A 23,393-nucleotide genomic window follows, 5' to 3' on the forward strand; every position below is an offset into this window, starting at 1 on the left:
ATGCTTCCATGTGTCTGCAGTCTTCGAAAGCGATTTCATTAATGGTTATATAACCTCCCAATGAGTAAATATATCCAACTTTATTAAATCATTCTCCTATTTTGCTGAGTGGTAGGTAATGTGAGCTCTCAGGATGGTGTGTCCCTTTCTCCTGGGGGAAGGAGGGTTGGGTGGTGAGAAAGAAAAAATTGAACATAGTGAGAAAATTATTATATTATGACATGAATTGAGCTCCCATTAATATAAAGTAATATATGGTAATTATGAGATAATCAGGACATCCCAGGGTATATTAATAGAAAAATAGAAACCACTTATAATGTGACATCTTGGTGGTTATCTTAACTCAACAGCAAGGATGGCCAAGTCTTGATTATTTAAGAGCTGATATATTTGGGAGCAATATATAATATTACTTTTTCAGCTTTTTCCACTTCCCAGCAAATATACAAGCCAAGGGAAGGAAAAAAACAATTTTGTAATTTTTTAAAATACATTTTATTTAGAGCCCAGTTATGCAGCTTTATCTGCTGCTCCTGGTATTTGGAATGGGGTTAGAATATTTCCAGAAATTTCAGCTACCCCAAAAGCATGAATATTTGCTGACCATTGAGAAGAATAAAAAAAAATGGAATCCATAAAAATTCTTGAGGTAGAGGGGCATTAATTCAAAGGAAACAGTTTTTACATGGTTAAAACTATTGAATTTATAGTTGAAATAAGAGTGCAACTTCCAAAAGGGACTTTTTGAAGAGGACAACTCTCTTTTGGATGGATAATTTGTGGTACACAGTGTATGAGGAAAACTTACCTTTCCCTTAAGGGTAGGCAGAAAACTTTTTATGAACTGTTGGCATTTGAAAAGAATGTATATCTTGCTTCTTTGGGGTGCATTTGATGTGAACTGTTCTTCATTGTATGTGACTATCCTACTCTTTGCAGGACATATAGCACTGGCCTCTGTCTACTAAAGTTAGTAGTGTCTCTTGTTTTGAGAAACAAAAATGTCCTCTCCCTATTTCTACAAGACCTCTGGGGATTAAGTGAAATTAAATTCTTCCACTGAGGACCACAGCTTCATTTTCTAAACTACTAGACAGATAAATCTACCTTAATGGCAGCTGTAAATCAAGCTGTGGTAAATTGAACTTCTAATTTTTCCTGCAAATAGTCATTCATGTCTGCAATAGAGAGATCATGCCAGTCTTCTATGGGAAGATTAGGTCTTTCCATACCCACCTTCTATTTGGCTTTACTCTCCCCTAACCTCTAAGCTGGAGGTTGGAATATAAGCTTCTTAAAGTAGAAATTGTTTTACCTGTACCACAATATCTTTTGTGCCTGCCACATGATAGATTCACAATAAATATTTCTTGAATAAATAAAGGATGCGATAATTTCTTAGAAGTGATGTGAAAAGGGAGATGATCCCTGAACAGTGAGGCTCAGTTAGTTGGGCATTGTTCTTCAAAGCAAAATTCTGCCAGTTTTCTCCTGGTCAGCACATATGCCTGGGATGTGGTTCGGTCCCCAGTTGGGGTGTGTATGAGAGGCAACCAATCAGTGTGTCTCTCACATTGATGTTTCTCTCCCTCTGTTTCTATATCTCAAAAAATAAATACATAAAATCTTAAAAGAAAAGGAAGATGAAGTCGTGGGAGCTCCAATATATAGCTCATTCTATTTTTTTAATTTTATGTTATATTTTTATTTTTTTATTTAAGTATATTTTATTGATTATGCTATTACAGTTTTCACAATCCCCCCCCTTTATCCCCTCTCTGTCCTCCACTCCCCAATCCTCCAGCATTCCACCCCTTAGTTCATCTCCATGGGATGTACATATAAGTTCTTTGACTTCTCTATTTTCTATACAATTCTTATCTTCTCCCCACCTATTTTATGCCTACTAATTATGCTTCTTATTTCTTGTACCTTTCCCCCATTCTCCTCCTCCTTCCCCCAACTGAAAACCCTCTATGTGATGTCCATTTCTCTGATTCTGTTCCTGTTCTAGTTGTTTGCTTAGTTTGTTTTTGTTTTTGTTTTTTTTTAGGTTCAGTTGTTGATAGTTGTGTTTGCTGTCATTTTACTGTCCATAGTTTTTGTTCTTATTCTTTTTCCTAGATAAGTCCCTTTAACATTTCATATAATAAGGGCTCAGTGATGATGATCTTCTTTAACTTGACCTTATCTGAGAAGCACTTTATCTACCCTTCCATTCTAAATAATAGCTTTGCTGGATAGAGCAATCTTGGATGTAAGTCCTTGCCTTTCATGACTTGGAATATTTCTTTCCAGCCCCTTCTTGCCTGCAAGATTTCTTTTGAAAAATCAGTTGATAGTCTTATGGGGACTCCTTTGTAAATAACTCTCTCCTTTCCTCTTGCTGCTTTCTTAAAAGAATCTTAATTCTCTCCTTATCTTTCATCTTGGCTAATGTAATTATGATGTGCCTTGGTGTGGTTCTTCTCGGGTCCAAGTTCTTTGGGACTCTCTGGGCTTCCTGGACTTCCTGGAAGTCTATTTCCTTTGCCAGATTGGGGAAGTTTTCCTTCATTATTTGTTCAAATAAGTTTTCCACTTCTTGCTCTTGTTCTTCTGGCACCTCTGTGATTCTGATGTTAGAATGCTTAAAATTGTCCCAGAGGGTCCTAAGCTTCTCCTCATTTTTTTGAATTATCATTTCTTCATTCTATTCTGGTTGGGTGTTTATTTCTTCCTTTTGTTCCAAATCATTGATTTGAGTCCCAGTTTCCTTCCCTTCACTGTTGATTCCCTGTATATGTTGTTTTATTTCACTTTGGGTAGCCTTCATTTCTTCCTTCATTTTGTAGCTGAGCTCAATCAGTTCTGTGGACATCCTGATTACCAGTGTTTTGAACTCTGCATTAGATATTTTATCTATCTCCTTGTCACTTAGCTCTTTTTTCTGGAGTTTCAATGTGTTCTTTCATTTGGGCCATATTTCTTTGTCTTGGCTCACCTCTTATGTTGTAAGGGGGGGCATTAGGTATTTGCCAGGGCAGGGCAATCCTCTTTGCTGAGTTGTGGCACTGTCTGTCAGGGAGGGATCAGAGATGGAACAATACTGCTTCCTTGGTCCACTCTAGTCCCACTTTCCAACACACTCTCTTGTGTGAGACTGGGAGTGTCTCCTGCTGTGGCAACCCCCGCAGTAGTTTACAGCTAGCTTTGAGTCTTTAGTTTCCTGTTTAGCCAGCCCTGCCTTGCCCACGTAGTCTGCCACCTTGCTGTGTATCCTCTCTGCTTGGCTGCTCATCTCTGCCCCTCCTACCATTCTGGGTGAATGTTTCTTTAACTCCTTGGTTATTGGAGTTCCACACAGTTTGATTGTCTGGCACTTCTGGTTGTTTATTGTTTTTTAGATTGGTTGTTATCCTTCTTTTAGTTGTGCAAGGAAGTGAAGCATTTCTACCTATACTTCCATTTTAACAGGGACCTATTTTATATTTTTATTTTTAAAAATATGAACAAAAAATGAAGTGCCAGATAGATACCATAAGGTCACCTATATTACTATTAATAATTAAATTAGAGAATATAGCTTATATCTGAAGGCATGTGGAACTATGAAAACTGAACCTCAGAAGTAGATATACTTATTTTGCTAGATTGTCTCAGTAATGGCCTCAATTCGTTCATATCTCCCTGGGCAGTCCCCTCCCTCATTTACTGTGGTCTCAGTCATGGACTTTCTTCAGTTCATGAAACATTAGAAAATATGACACAAGCAGATACTTGGAAAAATTTTACACATTGATACTTCTCCCTCTTACTGCTGGGAAACCTTCCATCAGCATAAAGACAATTACATACTAGACTTCTGGAGGATGAAAGATCATGTGAACATAGGCTCTAGTTGTACCAGTCAACTAAGCGATCTCAGATGAGACCCCAGACATGTGAATGAGATTATAGTAGGCCATCTAGCTCCAACTAGCCAACTAGACAGAAGATCCTATCCAGGTAACTAACAGAATCATGAAGAAAATGTTTACTATTTTAAACTACTGTTGTGAATTGAATTGTGTCCTCTAAAAAGATATATTGAAGTCCTAACCCCTGGAACCTATGAATGTGACCTTACTTGGAAATAAAGTTTTATTGTAAAAATATAATTAATATGTAAGTTGCAATGATGTTATACTGGAGTAGGGTGTTCTCTTAATCGATAGTGATTGCTGTGCTTATGAGAAGAAAATAAACACAGAGACAGACACACAGGAAGAATAGATGTGACTATGGAGGCAAAGATTAGAGTGAAGTTTCTACAATGAAAGGAATGCCAAGGACTGGTGGCCGTTACCAGAAGCTAAGAGAAAGGCATCCAATGGATTATACTTTACAGCCTCCAGAGAGAGTTTAATGTTGCTGACATTTTGATTTCAGACTTCTAACCTCCAGAACTGTGAGAGAGAATAAATTTCTATTGTTTTAAGTTACCCAGTTTATGGTACTGTGTTACAACAGCTCCACAAAACTAATGCAACCACTAAATTTGGGATTACTTTGTACATAATAAAAGCTATCTGATATACTTACCTGCTCATTTATGGCAACAATGTACCAGAGCCATTGTGCCTACCCAGAGAAAATTTACAATAATAAAGAGCACTCTTCTAGAAGGTTTGCTCAAAAAGAAGAAAGAAGGTGGCTCTGAGCCTAGCATACTTAGTTTATCTCCCTGGATTTATTAAACAGATAAGTCAATCTACCTATCCAAAAGTTTGGTTGGAGAAGAGGTAGAGTTTAAGAGTGTCACACTAATTGAACTCCCTGCTAAGGGAGAAAACATTAAGGATTGAGAAGCAGTCCCCTTAACAGGTGTCATATACTAAACAGATGGAAAAACAGCTTTTAAAGAAAAACTGAGATTCATTCAGGAAAATTGTGATCATGGTTGAGCATCACACTTGCAGCTTGATGTGACATTCTTCTCCAATGGCTGCAACATTTCACTTTTCCATCAGCTGAGTATGCATATGCCAAATCCCAGATCATGAAGATTTACTTCTATATTTTCTTCTAAGAATTTTATCTCTAACATTTAGGTTGTTGATTTATTTGAGTTAATTTTCATATATAATGTGAGGTAGGCATCCAACTTGATTCTCTTGTATTCATCATCCAAAGAGGGGAAAACACATACAGTATATCACTTGGGATCTAACAGAGCAGTGAAGCATACCAATTAGGTTACCATTTAGTATAACTTCTGGATATATTTTTAAATGCCCAAGGACACATTACATTCTCTGTAGAACTTACCTGTTATCCCAAATCCTTTAATTAATTAATGACATTGGAAGTGACTTGAGAATGTGTGAGTCTTAATCAGCTGTTTATTAACATTTTTGATGAAACAATAGTATTCTCTAATTTTTGTGCAAATTGGAAATGACTTCACTATCTTGATGGGTCCCATTGCATGTTAAGCTGAATTATATAGCTTGTTTGAAGATGATCTTTTAAACCCTATGACTGTTTTATTTTCCTTAGGTCACAGGTTACATCCTCTTTATTTATTACTAGTGATTCAGTATGAGAAGTTCCCAATCAGAAAGACTCTGTGGATACAAGTCTAAGGATTTCTGTGGAGAGAAATAAGGGTCATCATTTATCCATGAACCTTTCCTGGGTATTTACTACATTTAAGGCACAGTGCTAGAGTGACTATACATCCTTGTTTTCCCTGGAACATTTAAATTAATATCTCTTTCCCCTATGTGATAGCACCTGCTTTCTTTATAGAAAGTATCATGATTTGTACAGTAAAGTATATGGTCACTCAAAAATAGGTGAACAGTCAAATGAATTAGACTGCTGAACAACTCTATAATAGTTTCCTGGTGAAAGAAATGAAGTAGTGACAAAAGGAAATTGCATAAAAAAATCTGTTGCATTTTTATACACTAACAATAAACAATCCTAAAAGGAAATTAAAAAGAAATCATTCATAATAGTATAAAAATATTAAAATCTTTTAACAGTTTTTATAAAGATTTTACTTATTTATTTTTATAGAGGGGAAAGGAGGGAGAAAGAGAGGGAGAGAAATATCAATGTGTAGTTGTCTCTCACATGCCCCTTACTGGGAACCTGTCCCACAACCCAGGCATATGCCCTGACTGGGAATCGAACCAGTGATGCTTTGGTTTGCAAGCCCATGCTCAATTCCCTGAGCTACACCAGCCAGGGGTTGAATACAATCTTAAAAAAAAAAAAGAAAAGATATTCTGTATTCATGAATTAGAAGACAGTATTATCCAAAGTGATCTACAGATTGAATAAAACCTCTATCAAAATTCTAAGAGGGTTTTTTTTTTTTCAGAAATAGAACAAACATGGAGCAAAATTCGTATGGAATTACAGGGTGCACTGACTAGCCAAAACAATCTTGAAAAATATGAAAAAGGTTGGAGGACTAACACTTCCTGAATTGAAACATTACTACAAAGCAATTTTAAACAACTGGCTTAAGGACAGATACATAGACCAATGAAATAGAACAGAAAGCACAGAAATGAGCTCTCATCTATATGATCAATTGATTTTCAACAAGGGTGCCAAGACCATTCAGTAGGGAAAGAGTAGTCTTCCACAAATTTTCTGGGAAAACTGGATATCCACATTCAAAAGAATGAAGTTGAACCCTTACTCAAAGTACATCAAAGACCTAAATGAAACCTAAAACTTTAAAATCCTCAGAAGAAAGCATAGGAGGTACTTCCTCATGTACTTGGATTTGACAATGGTATTTTGCATATGCTATCCAAATCACGAGAAACAAAAGAAAGTTAGAAAAAGAAACAACAATTAGATAAATTGGACTTCATTAAAATTCAAAACTTTTGTTCATTTAAGAATACAGTTAATACGGTGAATAGACAACCCACCAAACAGGAAAAAAACATTTTCAAATCACTAATTCAAAAGAACTTATGCACCCCTATGTTCATAGCAGCACTATTTACTGTGCTGTGTATGTACATAGCAGCTGCTATGTTCATAGCAGCACTGTTTCTACCCAAGTGTTAGAAACAGCCGAAGTGCCCATCAGTAAGGAGTGAATCAAAAAACTGTGGTACATTTACACAATGGAATACTACACGCAAAAAGAAAAAAGAAAATCCTACTGTTTGTGACAACATGGATGGAACTAGAGAGTATTATACTAAGTGAAATAAGCCAGGCAGTAAAAGACAAATACCATATGATCTAACCTATAAGTGGAACCTAATCAACAAAATAAACTAATGAGCAAAATAGAACCAAAGATTTGGAAATAAAGAACAAAATGATAGTGACCAGAGGGGGTGAGGGTAAGGGATTAGGGGGCAAAAAAGGGGAAAGGTCAAGTCAAGGAACATGTATGAATGACCCACAGACATGGACAACAGTGTGGGAATTGACTGTGGGAGTGGGGATGGGATGAGTGGAGGAGGACAAAAGGGAAAAATTGGGACAACTGTAATAGAATAACCTTAAAATATTAAAAATTGAATAAAATAAAATATAATGGATTAATATTCAGAATATAGAAAGATATCCTACAGCTCAACAATAAAACAACACAATTCAAAAGGGGGCAAAAAATATGAATAAACATGCCTCTAATCAAGATATACAAATGGTCAAAAATCTCATGAAAATGTGTAACATCACTGGTCATTAAGGAAATGCAAATCAAAATCCTAGAGAGATATCACTTCACACCCATTAGAATGGCTATTATCAAAAAATGGAAAATATTTTCCAAAAATAGAAAATATTATGGAAAATAACATATGTTGGAGAAGTTTGGAGAAATTAGAACCCTTACAAATTGTGGGTGGGAATGAAAAATGTGACAGATACTAGTAAACAGTTTGGCTGTTACTCAAAAATGTAAACATATAATTACCATAAAATCCAGAAATTCTACTCCTAGGTCTATATGCAAAAGAATTCAGGATATTCAAATGGATACTTGTACACCAGTGTTCATAGCAACATTATTCAGAATAGCCAAAAGGTGGAAGCAACCCATGTGCATCACTAGATGAAGGGATATAGTCTGACTGATAATATTTATTTATTTATTTATTTATTATTTCTTTAAATTTTAATTGTTGTTCAAGTACAGTTGTCTGCCTTTTAATCCCATCCCAGCCCACCCCCACCCTCCCCACCTCCCTCCTGTTTCTACCCCACCTTGTTATTGTCCATGTGTCCTTTATACTTGTTCCTGCAAGCCCTTCCCCTTTTCCCCTGAAATTCCCTCCCCTCTCCCCTCTGGTCACTGTCAGCCTGTTCTCGATTTCAGTGGGTGATAATATTTTTGAATGTGCCAGATTTGTTGCTTAATTTGCTCACATTTGTTTTTAAACCAGATAGTGAAAGGGGATGGGGTTAGGGAACTGGGTAAAAAAGGTGAAGGGATTAAGGAATAGTAATTGCTACTTACAAAATAGTCACAGGGATGTAAGAGTACAGCATAGGGAATATAGTTAATAATATTGTAATAACTGTGTGGTGCTAGGTGGGTACTGAAAATATCAGGGGGAACACTTTGTAAAGTATATGATTATCTAGACACCATGCTGTGCACCTGAAACCAATACAAAATAATACTGAATGTGGACTGTCACACACAAACACACAAAAAATTAGATAGTGAAATCCTGGTTGAGCTCACAACAGAGGTTCAAGAAATACGTGTTGGTTGATTTCAGAACTAAACTAAAAAAAATGGGATGATCTATTGCTTGTGTTTTTTCCCCTCTTCTCCTTTAATCAGTACATGGATAAATAAGAAATGACTGAGAATTAAAATTTCTGTCTGCTTTTCATTTAGTGAGAAATATGCTTCCTAAATTCCATCCCAATTCTTTGAATTGAGTGATTTCTTAACAGCTCATTTCTATTGATTCCTGGGCAGGTCAAACCTGATTTATTTATAGCTTTAAATTGAGGCGGCATTTTATTTAAGATGTATACTTACTGGAAGACCCATTGCAATTTACACACTTATACATAAGGCAAAATAAGATAATTAAGGTTTAAACAAAATAGATGTGTTTTGTAGAAATTAGGCATAGTAGATGCTGACAGGTAAATGAATTCAGCAGTTTCCAAACAGCAAAGGGAAAATGATTGTGTTGTATAGTTGTTGTTGTGGTTTTAATCTGAAAAGACTCATTTTACAAAGTTATGACTGCACACAAGTTTTTTCTTCATATTAAGCTCAAGAGGGAATTTACTTTGCCAGAACTTTTTAAAACCACACTTCATAACAATCAACAATGTCTTCAATAAGAGTTTTGTAGAGGGTACAGCAACTTTAAATAAATGGCTTGTCCATCAACTACAAGATTGAAGGTATAATATTAAATTGTTCAAAAGTGTGGACATTTTTCTCATAGAAATTCAAATTATATGATCTAGATAGTTTGCTTTCTAATAATCACACTTTATAAGGGCTACAGATTAACAATGATTATTCTCAGCCAGTTTACTAAAGATGCTGGGGAGTGGTCAATTCAGAATTGAACACCTGCAGTAAGCATGACTTTGTGCTTGATTAGTTCCAGAGTAGCAACATGACATTCCGAATGTGATGGGGACAAAGCCATTATTCTATGGGAAAGTTTCACAGGAGGTTTGTGTTCCCATGTGGTGAGAAGATCAACTCATTTCCACAGCACCATGACCAGCAGAAGCACACACAAGTGGAGGCAGGAGGCTCTTCAGGAAAGAGCTTTAGATTTTTAAAAACATTTCTTACACTGTTCTTCGGTTGAGATCCTAATATCCTGTGTCCAATAGCTGAGAAATCTAGGAAGTTTATTGAGTACTTTTCAATGATACATTATCAAGTGGTTAGAATTTATGGGTTACAACCTATAAATCTAGCCTTTTCAAAATAATTGTATAAAATGCACATTTCCTCCAATTCAATATGCAACCCTGAAAGAAATTATAGGAACTCCTGGCCTGTATATATATAACACAATATGTTATAAAATATAATTATACATTATATTTATGTTATGTGATTTTATATTATGTTATATATTAATACATATTTGATAAATATACTAACAAAACAATAATTAAACTTAGAATATACAGATTACTCCAGATTTTCTTCTTACCTCAAAACATATAAGACTTTAAGATCTAAAGTTTAAACAGTTAAAATAAAATTATAAATAAATAAATAAATAAATAAATTTTAAAAATTAAGTTTTGGTAAGTTCTCTCTGTTTCTCTCTTCTTTCTCCCTCTTTTCTCTTGCTGGGTAAAACTGTGAGTCCTTTGAGTATTGATTTTCCCATAAAACTTATGACTGAATTTCCAACTGCTAGTGAGACAAAATTTTCCTGCTTCAGAGTCTTTCCTTTTGTTACTCTCACTGCTGAACAACAGTCTTTCCACTCCCCCCACTTATGGGTTAGTTCCTAGTCATCCTCATGGCCCAGCTTAAAATTTTCAGCTAGGAAGTCTTCCCTGAGAGTTTCCCTGAAACTGAGGTTATACCCCGCTCTTATACATTTCTACAGAATCCCTTCTTTAAAATGTTCACTATTGAAATCCACCAATTCCAGTTCTCAGCATATACCAGAAAGAAATAAAAACAGGATATCAAAGAGATACCTACACTTTCATGTGTATTGCAGCATTATTTTACAATAGCCAAGATTCAGAACAATCTAAGTATCCATTGACAGATGATGAATGGTTAAAAAAAAATGTGACACACACACACTGGAATGCTATTCAGCTATGAAAAGGAAGAAAATCCTTCCATTTGCAACAACATGGATGGAATTTGAGGGCATTATGCTAAGTGATATAAGTCAGAGAAAGACATGTGAACTTACATGTGAAATCTGAAAAATCTGAACTCATAAAAAAAGAGAGTAGAATGGTGTTTACCAGGTGCTGAGAAGTAGGGTACCTCAGGAGATAATTAAAGGCACAAACTTGCAACTCATAGATAAATAAGTTCTGGAGATCTAATGCACAGCCTAGTGATTACTGTCAATAACACCGTATTACAAACCTCAAAGCTACTAGGAGACTGGATCTTAATTGTTCTCAACACACAAAAAAGAAATGATAATCATGTCACATGATAGAGGTGTTAGCTAATACTACAGTGGTAATCAAATTTCAATATGCATAAATATATGAAATCAACACATTGTAAACATTAGACTTATACAAATGTCTAATATATCTCAATAAAAATAATTATTGTGAAAAACTTTATATGTCTCAAACTAAGGAGAATAGTATGATGAAGTCCCACATGTACACTTCTTGTGAACTGTCTTATAAATATCTTACCTAAAATTTGTCTTTCCAGCCAGGCTTTAAGTCACATGAGATCAGGAAGGTGACTGACTTGTTTATTCCTTTATCCTTCATACCTAGAACAGTGCTAAATGAACAGTAACCACTTAATAAAATGCATTCAGTGAATGAATGTATCAATTTAGTGAGGTTGGTAACAAAGCTAGTTTTATCTTTTTTTGTTAGGATGGAACATACTTCTGCCCAAGGTGGAGGCATAGGTAGACACACTTCGCTTCCTAGTACAACCAAAAGAAAGATAACAACCAATTTAAAAACAAACAAACAAAAAACCAACCAGAACTGCCAGAAATCAAACTGTATGGAAATCCAGCAACCAAAGAGTTAAAGAAGAAGCATTTTTTCCAGACTGGTAGGAGGGGCAGAGATGGGCAACTGGGGCAGAGAGGATGCACAGGCAAGGCAGCAGGTGGCAGAACAAGCAGGTGAAGCAGTGGCTAGAGGACTGGGCAGCCCGATATTCACATGCAGATAAACCAGAAGGAATAACTGAGGAGTGAGAGAGACCACAAAACCCAGGGTTCCAACACCAGGCAAATAAAGCCTCAAAACCTCTGTAAAAATCTGTGGGGGCTGTGGTTGCAGGACAAACTGCCAGTCTCACAGGAGAGTCTGTTGGAGGGGTGCACGGGTTCCTAGAATGTACACAAGCCCACTTACCCAGGAATCAGCATGAAGACATCACCTGAAAGAGTGGAATTTGCTTGTGGGAAGCGAGGGAAATGACTGAAAGTGAGGCAAGAGCCGAGCAAGAGGCATTGTTCCCTCTCTGACCCCTCCCCCACATGTAGCACCACAACCCAGTAAAGTGGGTTGCCTCACCCTGGCAAATAGCTAAGGCTCTTCCCCTTATAACATAACAGGTGAGCTAAGACAAAGAAGTATAGCCCAAATGAAAGAACAGATGAAGACATTTCCAGCCATGATGGAGGCATAAGTAAATATACTTTGCCTCCTTGCACAACCAAAAGGAGGACAACAACATATTTAAGAACAAAACATAACCAGAACTGGGAGAAAATTGAACTGTATGGAAGTTTGACAACCAAGGAGTTAAAAAAAAAACATTCATCCAGACTGGTGTGGCAAGACAAAGAAATATGGCTCAAATAAAAGAACATATAAAAACTCCAAAAACTGAACTAAGCAATGAAGAGAATGCTAACCTATTAGATGCAGAGTTGAAAACATTGATAACCAGGATGCTCACTAAAATGATTGAGTATGACCACAAATTAAATGAAGAAATGAAGGCTATACAAAGTGAAATAAAGGATAATATAAAGGGAACCAACAGGGAAGGGGAGGAAACTGGGACTCAAATCAATGATTTGGAACAGAAGGAAGAAATAAATATCCAACCAGAACGCAATGAAGAAACAAGAATTCAAAAAAATGAGGCGTGGCTTAGGAATTTCCCAGACAACTTTGATCATTCTAACATGTGAATCATAGGAGTGCCAGAAGAAGAACAGTAACAGTAAGAAATGGAAAACTTATTTGAAAAAATAATGAAAGAGTACTTTTCCAGTATGGTGAAGGAAATAGACATACAAGTCTAGGAAGCTTAGAGAGTCCCAAACAAGTTGGACCCAAAGATGAACACACCAAAATACATCATAATTAAATTGCCAAAGATGAAAGATAAGGAGAGAATTAAGATTATTTTAAGAAAGCAGCAAGAGGAAAGGAGAGAGTTACCTACAAAGGAGTTCCCCTACGACTATCAACTGATTTCCCAAAAGAGAACTTACAGGCAAGGAGGGGCTGGAAGGAAGTATTCAAAGTCATGAAAGGCAAGGACCTCCAGCCAAGATTACTCACTTAGAATGGAAGTGCAGATAAAGTGCTTCCCAGGTAAGGCCAAGTTGAAGGAGTTCATCATCACCAAGTCCTTATTATATGAAATGTTAAAGGAACTTATCTAAGGAAAAGATGATAAAAAATAGGAACAGTAAAATGGCAACAAACTCAAAACTATCAACAATTGAATCTAAAAAGAAAGAAAGAAAGAAAATAAAACTAAGCAAACAACTAGAACAGAAAGAATCACAGAAATGGAGATCACATGAAGGGTTATCAGTGGGGAGGGGGATAATGGGGGGAAGTATACAGGGAATGAGAAGCATAAATGGTAGGTACAAAATAGACAGGGAGTGGTTAAGAATAGTATAGGCAATGGAGAAGCCAAAGAGCTTTTATGTATGATCCATGGACATGAACTAAAGAGGAGAATGCTGGAGGGAATGGAGGGACCAGGTGAAGGGGCATAAAGGGGAGAAAAACATGGGAAAACTGTAATAGCATAATCAATAAAATATACTTTAAAAGAATAGTAATATAAGCATGTTTAATTCATTTTTTTAAGGCTGAAGGAAAATCACTTTGTTTTTTTATATATTTTATTGATTATGCTATTACAGTTGTCCCATTTCCCCTCCTTAATTACCCTCAGCCCTGCACACCCCCTCCCACCCACATTCCCCCGCTCTTAGTTCATGTCCATGGGTCATACATATAAGTTCTTTGGCTTCTTCATTTCCCATGATATTCTTAACCTTCCCCAATCTATTTTGTGCCTACCAATTATGCTACTTATTCCCTGTAATTTTTCACCCATACTCCCCTCTCCCCCTCCCCATTGATAATCCTCCTTGTGATCTCCATTTCTGTAGTTCTGTTTCTGTTCTAGTTGTTTTCTTAGTTTGTTTTTGTTTTTGTTTTCTTAGGTTCAGTTGATAGTTGTGAGTTTGTTGCCATTTTACTGTTCCTATTTTTGATCATCCTTTTCTTAAATAAGTTCCTTTAACATTTCATATAATAAGGACTTGGTGATGATGAACTCCTTCGACTTGACCTTATCTGGGAAGCACTTTATCTGTCCTCCCATTCTAAATGATAGCTGTGCTGGATAGAGTAATCTTGGCTGGAGGTCCATGCCTTTCATGACTTAGAATACTTCCTTCTAGCCACTTCTTGCCTGTAAGATTTCTTTGGAGAAATCAGCTGATAGTCTTAGAGGAACTCCTTTGTAGGTAACTCTCTCTTTTCCTCTTGCTGCTTTTAAGATTCTCTCCTTATCTTTAATCTTGTGAATGTAATTATGATGTGCCTTGGTGTGTGCTTCCTTGGGTCCAACTTCTTTGGGACTCTCTGGGCTTCCTGGGCTTCTTGGAAGTCTATTTCCTTTGCCAGAATGGGGAAGTTTTCCTTCACTATTTTTTCAAATAAGTTTTCTACTTCTTGGTCTTGTTCTCCTTCTGGCACCCCTATGATTCTGATGTTAGAATGCTTAAAGTTGTCCTGGAGGGTCCTAAGCCTCTCCTCATTTTTTTGAATTCTTGTTTCTTCATTCTGTTCCAGTTGAATGTTTATTTCTTCCTTCTCCAAACTATTGATTTGAGTCCCAGTTTCTTTCCCATCACCGTTGGTTTCCTGTGCATTTTCCTTTATTTCACTTTTCATAGCCTACACTTGTTCCTCTATTTTGCAACTATACTCAACCAATTCTGTGAGCATCCTGATTACCAGTATTTTAAACTCTCTGTCTCAGAGGTTGGTTATCTCTTCATTGCTTACTTGTTTTTTTCTGGAGATTTGATCTGTTCTTTCATTTGGGCCACATTTTTTTTTTGTCTGAGCTTGCCTATTACATAGTAAGGGGTGGAGTCTTAAGTATTCGCCAGGGCAGGGCAACCCATGTAGTTCTGTTGTGGGGGAGGGTTCTGAGAAGGAACAGTGCCACTTGCTCAGCTCTCTGCCAGCTTTCAATCACTTCCCCCACTACCCACAGTTGTTGGGCCCTTCTGGTGCTGATTCCTAGGTAGGTGGTTTTGTGTGTATTCTAGGACTCTGTGGGTCTCTCCAATTAACTCTCCTGTGAGTATGGGAATTTCTCCCATCGCTGCAATGCCCACTGGTTTTACAGCCAGAGGTTTTGAGGCTTCATTTCCCCACATTGGAACGCTGGGTTACTCGATCTGTCTCATTTCCCAGTTGTTCCTTCTGGTTTATCTGCAAACAACTGTGGGACTGCCTGCTCTGTCAGGCACCACATGCCCTGGTACTCCAGCAGCTGCCTTGCCACAAGTCCTCTCCTCCCCAGCTACCCATCTTTGTCCCTCCTACTGGCGTGGATGAATGTTTCTTCTTTAACTCCTTGAATGTCGGACTTCCATACAAGTCGATTTTCTGCCAGTTCTGGTTGTTTTTTGTTTTTAAATTTGTTGTTGTCCTTCTTTTGGTTGTACAAGGAGGCACAGTGTGTCTACCTACACCTCCATCCTTGCCAGAAGTCGAGGCACAATTCACATGTTTAATTCTTATATGGAGGAGAAAATAAAGAGGAAACAGAGAAAATACAACAGAGGGGAAAATGGGGTTCCTGAAGAGGTAAGGGTGGGCCATAGAGATTAATTCTGGATTTGCAAGGCTAATCATTTTGGCTGCCTCTGCTTGGATATTGTAAAGACACCTCAAATTCAAATAATCTAAAATCTTTATCTTTTCCCTGATTCCTGTTCTCCCTGTTTCTATTAATGGTCCTACTGTCCCTTCAGGCAGGACTCAGGAAAACTTAGTTCTAATCATGACTTCTCTACGTAGTTTCTGGACAAATCATTTAGGTCTTCCAGCCTCAGATTTCCTATCTGTAGAGTCAGAGAGCAAGACTAGATGACATCAAAGATACCCTCCAACTCTGAATTTCAGATACTAATCCCAAGCCATCTTTGATTTTTGTCTTTTCCTCATTTAACATATCCAACCCACAGGCAGATGTGTTCAAATTTTGTTCAGAACCTTGTCATCTCTCTGCTACACTAATGTAATAGACTCCTGTGCAAAGTACACAGTCCTACAACATTGGTTGTCCTAAGTAGAAACCTGATCCAAGCCTTCAGTGTCTCATCAGTATTTAATCAATAAACTACAACTGCTTAGCCTAGCATTTGTGATGATCTAAAATCTGGCCCCAGTGAGTTTCTCCAGATTTGTTTCTTACATCTCTATAGACCCTATAATCCAGGTGGACTGAATTGCCCTATTCTCCCTGTGAAAGGCCAATGGGTTCCCATATCTCTGTCTTTGCTCAGTTTAGTTCCTCTTCCTGAAAAGGATTTTATTCTGTCATTGTATGTGTCCAGCTTATTCATTCTTTAAGAGCCAGCTCAAATGCTACTTTTTCCATCAAACCTCCCTTGATTTTTTTCTAACCAGAAGTTATTTCCTTGTCATCTGAATACTTCCAATGTATTTTGTAGTACACATCTACATTATATGGAGTTTATACAAATGCCTGACCAGACTGTAAGTTTCCTGAGGGACAAGGCTAATATTTTGATCATCCTTATTTATCCCATAGTAATTTGCTTATTGCCTAGCACAGAGTAGATACATGATAAATATTTTTAACTGTAGCAGTCCATTTTTTAAATTTACAAATCTTCTGAAGTTTATAAATTTCTCATGCACATCAAAACTATTAGTCAGGGTTCTTTAGAGAAACAGAATCAATAGGGTGTGTTTGTGTGTATATGTGTGGAGTGAGAGAGGGATTATAAAGAATTTCCCCATTGCCCCATGTGATTATGGAGGTTAAGAAGTCCATAGATGTACATATAGTAAGCAAGATAGAGACCCAGCAGAACTGATTGCATAGTTTCTGTGTGAAAGGTGGAAGGCTCAAGATGCAGAAGAGTGGAATTTCAGTTTGAGTTCAAATACAGGCAAACAACAACAACAATGTTCCTGCTCAAAGATAAGTTAGGCAGAAGGAATTCTCTTACTCTGTTTCTTTGTTCTAATCAGGCTCTTAACTGATTGGATACGGGTCACCTACATCAGGCAAGGCAATCTGCTTTACTCAGTTTACAGATCAAGTGTTAATCTCATCCAGAATAATGTTTGACCAAATGTCTGGACCCCCTGAAGCCCAGTCAAGTTGACACCTGAAATTAAGTTGGCGCCTAAAATTAACCATCACAAAAAAAATCTCAGCATAAATTAATCAATTTTTACTTCATTTCAGCTATTCACAAGTGACAGAATGTACCAGGACCTAAATGAGTCAATACATATAAATCATCAGTGAAATGCTGGGGCATATTCATACTAAGGTCTATGGCTTCATTTTACATAATTCATAGACCTTCTCAGGTTCAATGGTAGCAACCAGTGTATTTCCCCAAATATCAGGGATAGAACATAGGCTCTTATGCTCAACTTCCAAAATAAAGTGTATTTGAATTACATACCTGTAAGTTCTGAGGATCCATAGTAGTACACCTTGAGTGTACTACCTTAGTGCATCAGAGGTATATCCTGACATTGAAACTTAAGTATTATACAGTTATATTCTGTTTATTGTTCCACAGTAAATTCAGTATATTTTATGGCCCAGGCATGTGAGGACTGAGAATTGCTCCCTTGTTACATAAGTTTTTGCTTTTCTTTTTATGTAGACATAAAATTATCCTTTTAATGTCTGCCTAGTTTTATCAACATTTTCACTGATACAAATACCATTAGAGAAATTAAGGATCAGAGTCATAGATAAGGTACCACATTAGTGTCAAACATAGAATTTTGTATAATATGGCAAATTTTGACATATAGTTGCTGATCCCATTCCCCAGTGATCACTAGTCCTGTGAAAAAAATGGGAAGGTGGCATGGATTGCATATGCCAGCCAAAGGAAATTTTCTGACTCATGTAGGCACAGAGATATCACTAGTTATGACTTATTCTCTAAATAGAAGAGCAATCGGTTATGAGTTCATGGTAGGCAGGCCTGCAAATATCCCCCTTCTCTCTCTACATCCATTCCATGATGGGATGCAGAGTGCATTGACAAAGAGCCTCTGCTGCATTGGAGCAAGATGGAGGCAGGATGATCAGCACTGGATAGCAGACCATTTGTATATTTATCCAGGTTAGTTAATCAGCACTGGGAAGTTCTGAGTCTATAAGGTTGTCCACTTTCAGTGGGAACTTAATAACCTGTTGATTTGCTGTTTGTTTTGGGGGGTCTATTCCTGGCATATTACTAAATGCTTAGGTATCACTGATAGTCAAACTTGTGGCATATCATCCTCCTAATCAAAAAGTATTCAGATGCCCAAGCAGCAGCAAAGTCTATTTTCAAGAGCAAACAACTTACAAAGTTAATGAGGACAAATTGAGATTTCCTAAGTACCCAAACTACTGCAATCATTGTAGTCACTGCAGGAACCAAGTCTGTAATATGGCACTTAGGATGTGCTCACAGCCTAGGGATCTAAATTCATGCGATTTGGGGATTGTTAATTTTCTTACATGCTACAAAAAGAAGAAAATGAATGCAGATTGAGCAATATAGCCATGTGATGTTTTTAGCACAAAGGTTTCCAAAATTTTACCCATTTGACAGGTAGTTTGGTATTATGCAAGGATCTCAAAGGCTTATGGGGACCAAGCCAGGAACATAAATGAGAAGAGTGGGCTGAGGGGAGACTGGGGTGAAATGGAAATAATGTGTTTCATCTTCAGAGGCCAAAAATACCTCAGACCCAGGAAATGACTGTGTTTTGGGAACGCAGGCGCAGTGTGGTTACTATCCTACCATTTTTTTTAAAAAAAGCTGGAAATCCAGATTTTTTTCTGAAAAACTTTCTGATTTTTAGATGTTGGTTACATGTGTAGTGGCTCAGTTTGGCCTGCAGACTGCTAATCTCTGGTTTAGTAGAAGTGCAATAGACTACAAATCAGAAGGCCTGAGTTCAAATTTGATTATTCATTATAGCTGTGAGATCTTTGACAAGTCACTTAGTCTCTGTGGGCTTCTGCTTTTCCATCTATAAGGTGGAGATAAGAATGCATACTATGGTTTCGTCACAGAATTGTGGGATTAAGTGAATGGTGTGCATGAAAGTGATTTGATGTAAACCACTTGTTAGACAATGGTCCAGGTTGGTGAATGTTGCTCTGATACAAATCAGGGATAATAATAAGTTTAACTGTTTGTCAGCCAGCTTCATGAGCCTAAGGGAAAAAAACCCTGTTTTTTTAAACTTTAAAGCTGAAGAACTTTAACTTTTGGGGAAAATCTAGAGGCTATAAGCCAAAGCAACATCCCTACACTAAAACCTACTTGTGTTTTGAAAAAAAATTGTTTTCTTTTCTTCAGTGTTTTTCAAAAATTTCTCAATTACAGTTAATATTCAATATTATATTAGTTTCATGTGGATAGCATAGTGGTTATACATCTATATAACTTACAAAATGATCCCCCAGATAAGTCTAGTACCTACCTGGTACTATTCAGAATTATCACAGTATCATTGACTATATTCCCTGTGCTGTATTTTATATCCCTGTCACTATTTTGTAACTGCCAATTTGTGCTTCTTAGTCCCTTCACCTTTTTCACCCAGCCCCTCAACCCTCCTCCCATCTGGCAACCATCAGTTTGTTCTCTGCATCTGTGTGTCTGTTTTTGTTTTGTTTGTTTATTTTGTTCATTAGATTCCACATATAAGAGAAATCATATGGCACTTGTCTTTCTCTGAGTTATTTCACTTACCATAATGCTTTCTAGGTCCATCCATGTTGTCACAAATGGTAAGGTTTCATTCTTTTTTTTATGGCTGAGTAATATCTCAGTGTATATATGTACCATATCTTCTTTATCCACTTGTCTATTGATGGGTACTTGGGTTGCTCTTATATTTTGGCTATAGTAAATATGCAGCAATGAACCTAAATATGAATGTTTCTTTTTGAATTAGTGCTTCGGATTTCTTTGGATAAATACCAAGAAGTGGAGTTCCTGTTTCATAAAGTAGTTCTATTTTTAATTTTTGAGTACCTTCCATACTGTTTTCCACAGTGGCTGCACCAGTCTGCATTCTCACCAACTGTGCACTAAGGTTCCCTTTTCTCCACATCTGCGTCAATACTTGTTTGTTGATTTATTGATAATAGCCATTCTGGCATGTGTGAGGTGATACCACATTATGATTTTTAAATTATATTTCTCTTATGATTGGTGATGTCAAGCATCTTTTCATATATCTATTGATCAGAGGTAGTCTCCTTAAAGTCAATAGTCATGGACCAGAAATTAAATCTTAAGCAGAGGTGGGAGTATGTGGTGGTAGTGATGGTGGTGAGACTTGGACATCTAGCCAAGCTATGCCTCAGCTTTGAGAGAGGGACTTTAAAGACTTTAACCCTAGTAAGATGGACAATGCAAGTTATATAGTGTAATCCCTGGCCTAAATTTTAAAGTGTGTTTGGTGCTATATTCACCTGTCATGAGGAATCTCAGGGAAGCTACAGGTTGCCAATTTCAGTTTAGCGACTACATTGGTCATTTTTGTTAGATTGTAGCAACTATTTTTTTCTCTTTCAAATGCTTAGTCCTAATTTTGAAGAATTAACTGGGAAGAAAGTGAGTATTTACATGCTTTGCTTTAAGGCTTGGAAGTGGCAGATGAAGAGAGTTGTATCTTTTTAAACTCACTTTTCTAGCTTACTTGCTGTTCTTTGCTTTTGCCTTATTTGGATGATAATTTTCTTAGACATTGACTAAATGGACTAGCTTTGGAAGATTTACTATACGAATAAAAACGTTATGTTCATTATCAGAAAATCACATTCCCTTTTTCGTAAAAACCTGCCTTCTTTTCCGTTTTGAAACACACCTTCTTTAGGAAGTTGATATGATCCAGAAAAGTTACTTGCACTGTTCTATAGTTTCTTCTAAAATGTGGAAAGAATTTATAATTTATAGATAAAATTATATGTGCTCATGCTTTGCCTTAACAAATTAAGCTCTGTATGTTTAAATGCATGAGGAAGTATGAATGAAACATGATCTGCCAGGAATTAATAAATATTGAAGCTGAATACATTGAAGTTAATGATACTATTCTCTCTAATATTTTATAAAAAGGGAAAACAGTAAATTATTCTCCACAGTGTCACAGTAATATTATATTAGTTTACTACCCTTGCATCCATCAAACTTTGTCTTTATTTTAAAATTATTAATTGTAAGAGTAAGCGTATTCTCATTGTGAAAAAATTCAAAGAGTACAGAACATACAAACAGTAAAAGTCCCCATTCACATTTCACTGTGACTTCTCTCCTATCCCACATGCTTCCCCAGAAGTAGCCACAGTAAAGGTTGGGTGTATATTCTTTCAGAGTTTTTTTTAAATTTTTATTTTCAGAGTGTTTTTATGCACACCCAGGCATATGTAGAAATGAGTTGTTTTTAAGAAAGAATTGCTATATTATAATGGGCAATTTTATTTAATAGAAGAATCAATCCCCTCCCCCCAGTAAAATATGTCTCCAATCCTATAATGTCAATGAATGGAAGAAAAGGTGTAATTTAATAAAATTTTGTATATTGGCAAATTTTGCTCTGTCACAAAATACACTCCTTTGTTAATAGGTTAAACTTTATTGAGATCAGAGAATGCAATGAGTGTGGCTGAAATGCTTCCAATGTGTAAGGGCTGATTATTGTAAAGCATGGCCACCAAAAACAACTTGCAGGCATTTTAAAAAATTGATCAATGTCTTTTGGTTAAAGACATTTTCTTTTTTTTTTAAAAGATTTTATTTATTTATTTTTAGGGAGGGAAGGCAGGGGAGAGAGAGAGAGAGAGAGAGAGAGAGAGAGAGAGAGAGAGAGAGAGAGAGAGAGAGAGAGAGAGAGAGAAAGAGAGAGAGAGAAACATCAATGTGCAGTTGCTGGGGGTTATGGCCTGCAACCCAGGAATGTACCCTGGCTGGGAATCGAACCTGGGACACTTTGGTTCCTAGCCCGCGCTTAATCCAGGTTGAAGACATTTTCACATGCACATTCCAGAGGGAAAAGCAAACCCACGTAAGACAAAAAAATCAGTTTGTGATTTTGGCTAACTTTTAAAGAGTGAAAAGAAAAAGAATCATTTTGTTGTAGTGTTTGGTACTGTTTATACTGGTGGCAACATAGGAATTTACATTCATCAACTCTTACTGAACAATGACTGGTAGAAGCTGTCAATATATTTTGAATGTTTGCTCTCTCTCCTTTTTCTATTCTGTAACCTGTCCAATCACCACTCCCCTCATATCCATATCTTGTTCACTTTTATGTAAAATTTTAATATGGGCTCTCTTTCTCTCAGATGCCTCAAATTTATTTCCAGCAATGGTGAGAATTAAAGATCTTAAGAACTACCCTTTGTTTTCTCTCTGATTCACTTTTAAGGCTCATGAAAGGCACTGGGCTGACAGCTCCAGACCCATTTATCTGTGGGCCTGTGTAGCATGGCACATCTCTGTCACATTAGCAGTTTGTCCTCTCTTTGCACCTGCAGGAACTCATATGGGGCAAAGACCAGGCTTCTCCATCCTTGGTGCTTCTCCTGAAAGGAAGCAATTACTCAGGATTCACAGGCAGGCCCTTTCAGTTTCTTATAATACATCTTGCCTACTGCTCCCCTTCCCCCAACACACACACACTCATTTATTCACAAAGTCTCTAACTGGCTTATATGAACTTGTGCTTGGATATTATACTAAAAAGTCCCATTTGCTGAAGAAGCATTTAGAAAATATTTGCGACGTGTATATCTTTGTACCAAACTCCAATGGCTAAGACTATATTCTTAACACAAAATGAAAAATTGAGGCTGTTATCCAGATGTTTGAGGTGTAAGTTTTGTATTAACTTAAATGATTTATATCTGTAGTTCTCTATTGGGGTAGGTGGGTGCTAGAGGTGGGAAGGCTGACTGAAATCCATGTAAATGGTCCACAAATCCATATGCAGATTGAATAACCAATATATCTCATATTTATATGCAAGGCACTAATGAATTTACAGTAGCTTCTTATATTTGTTTTCTAAAGTTGTGTACATATAGATACATAAAATTTTCCATTTAAACATTTTAAGAGTGTAATTAAGCAGCATTAATTACATTCACAAAGTTATGCAACCATTATCACTATCTCTTTCCAAAATAG

The sequence above is a fragment of the Phyllostomus discolor genome, chromosome X, assembly GCF_004126475.2.
Source record: "Phyllostomus discolor isolate MPI-MPIP mPhyDis1 chromosome X, mPhyDis1.pri.v3, whole genome shotgun sequence".
Classification (NCBI taxonomy): Eukaryota; Metazoa; Chordata; class Mammalia; order Chiroptera; family Phyllostomidae; genus Phyllostomus; species Phyllostomus discolor.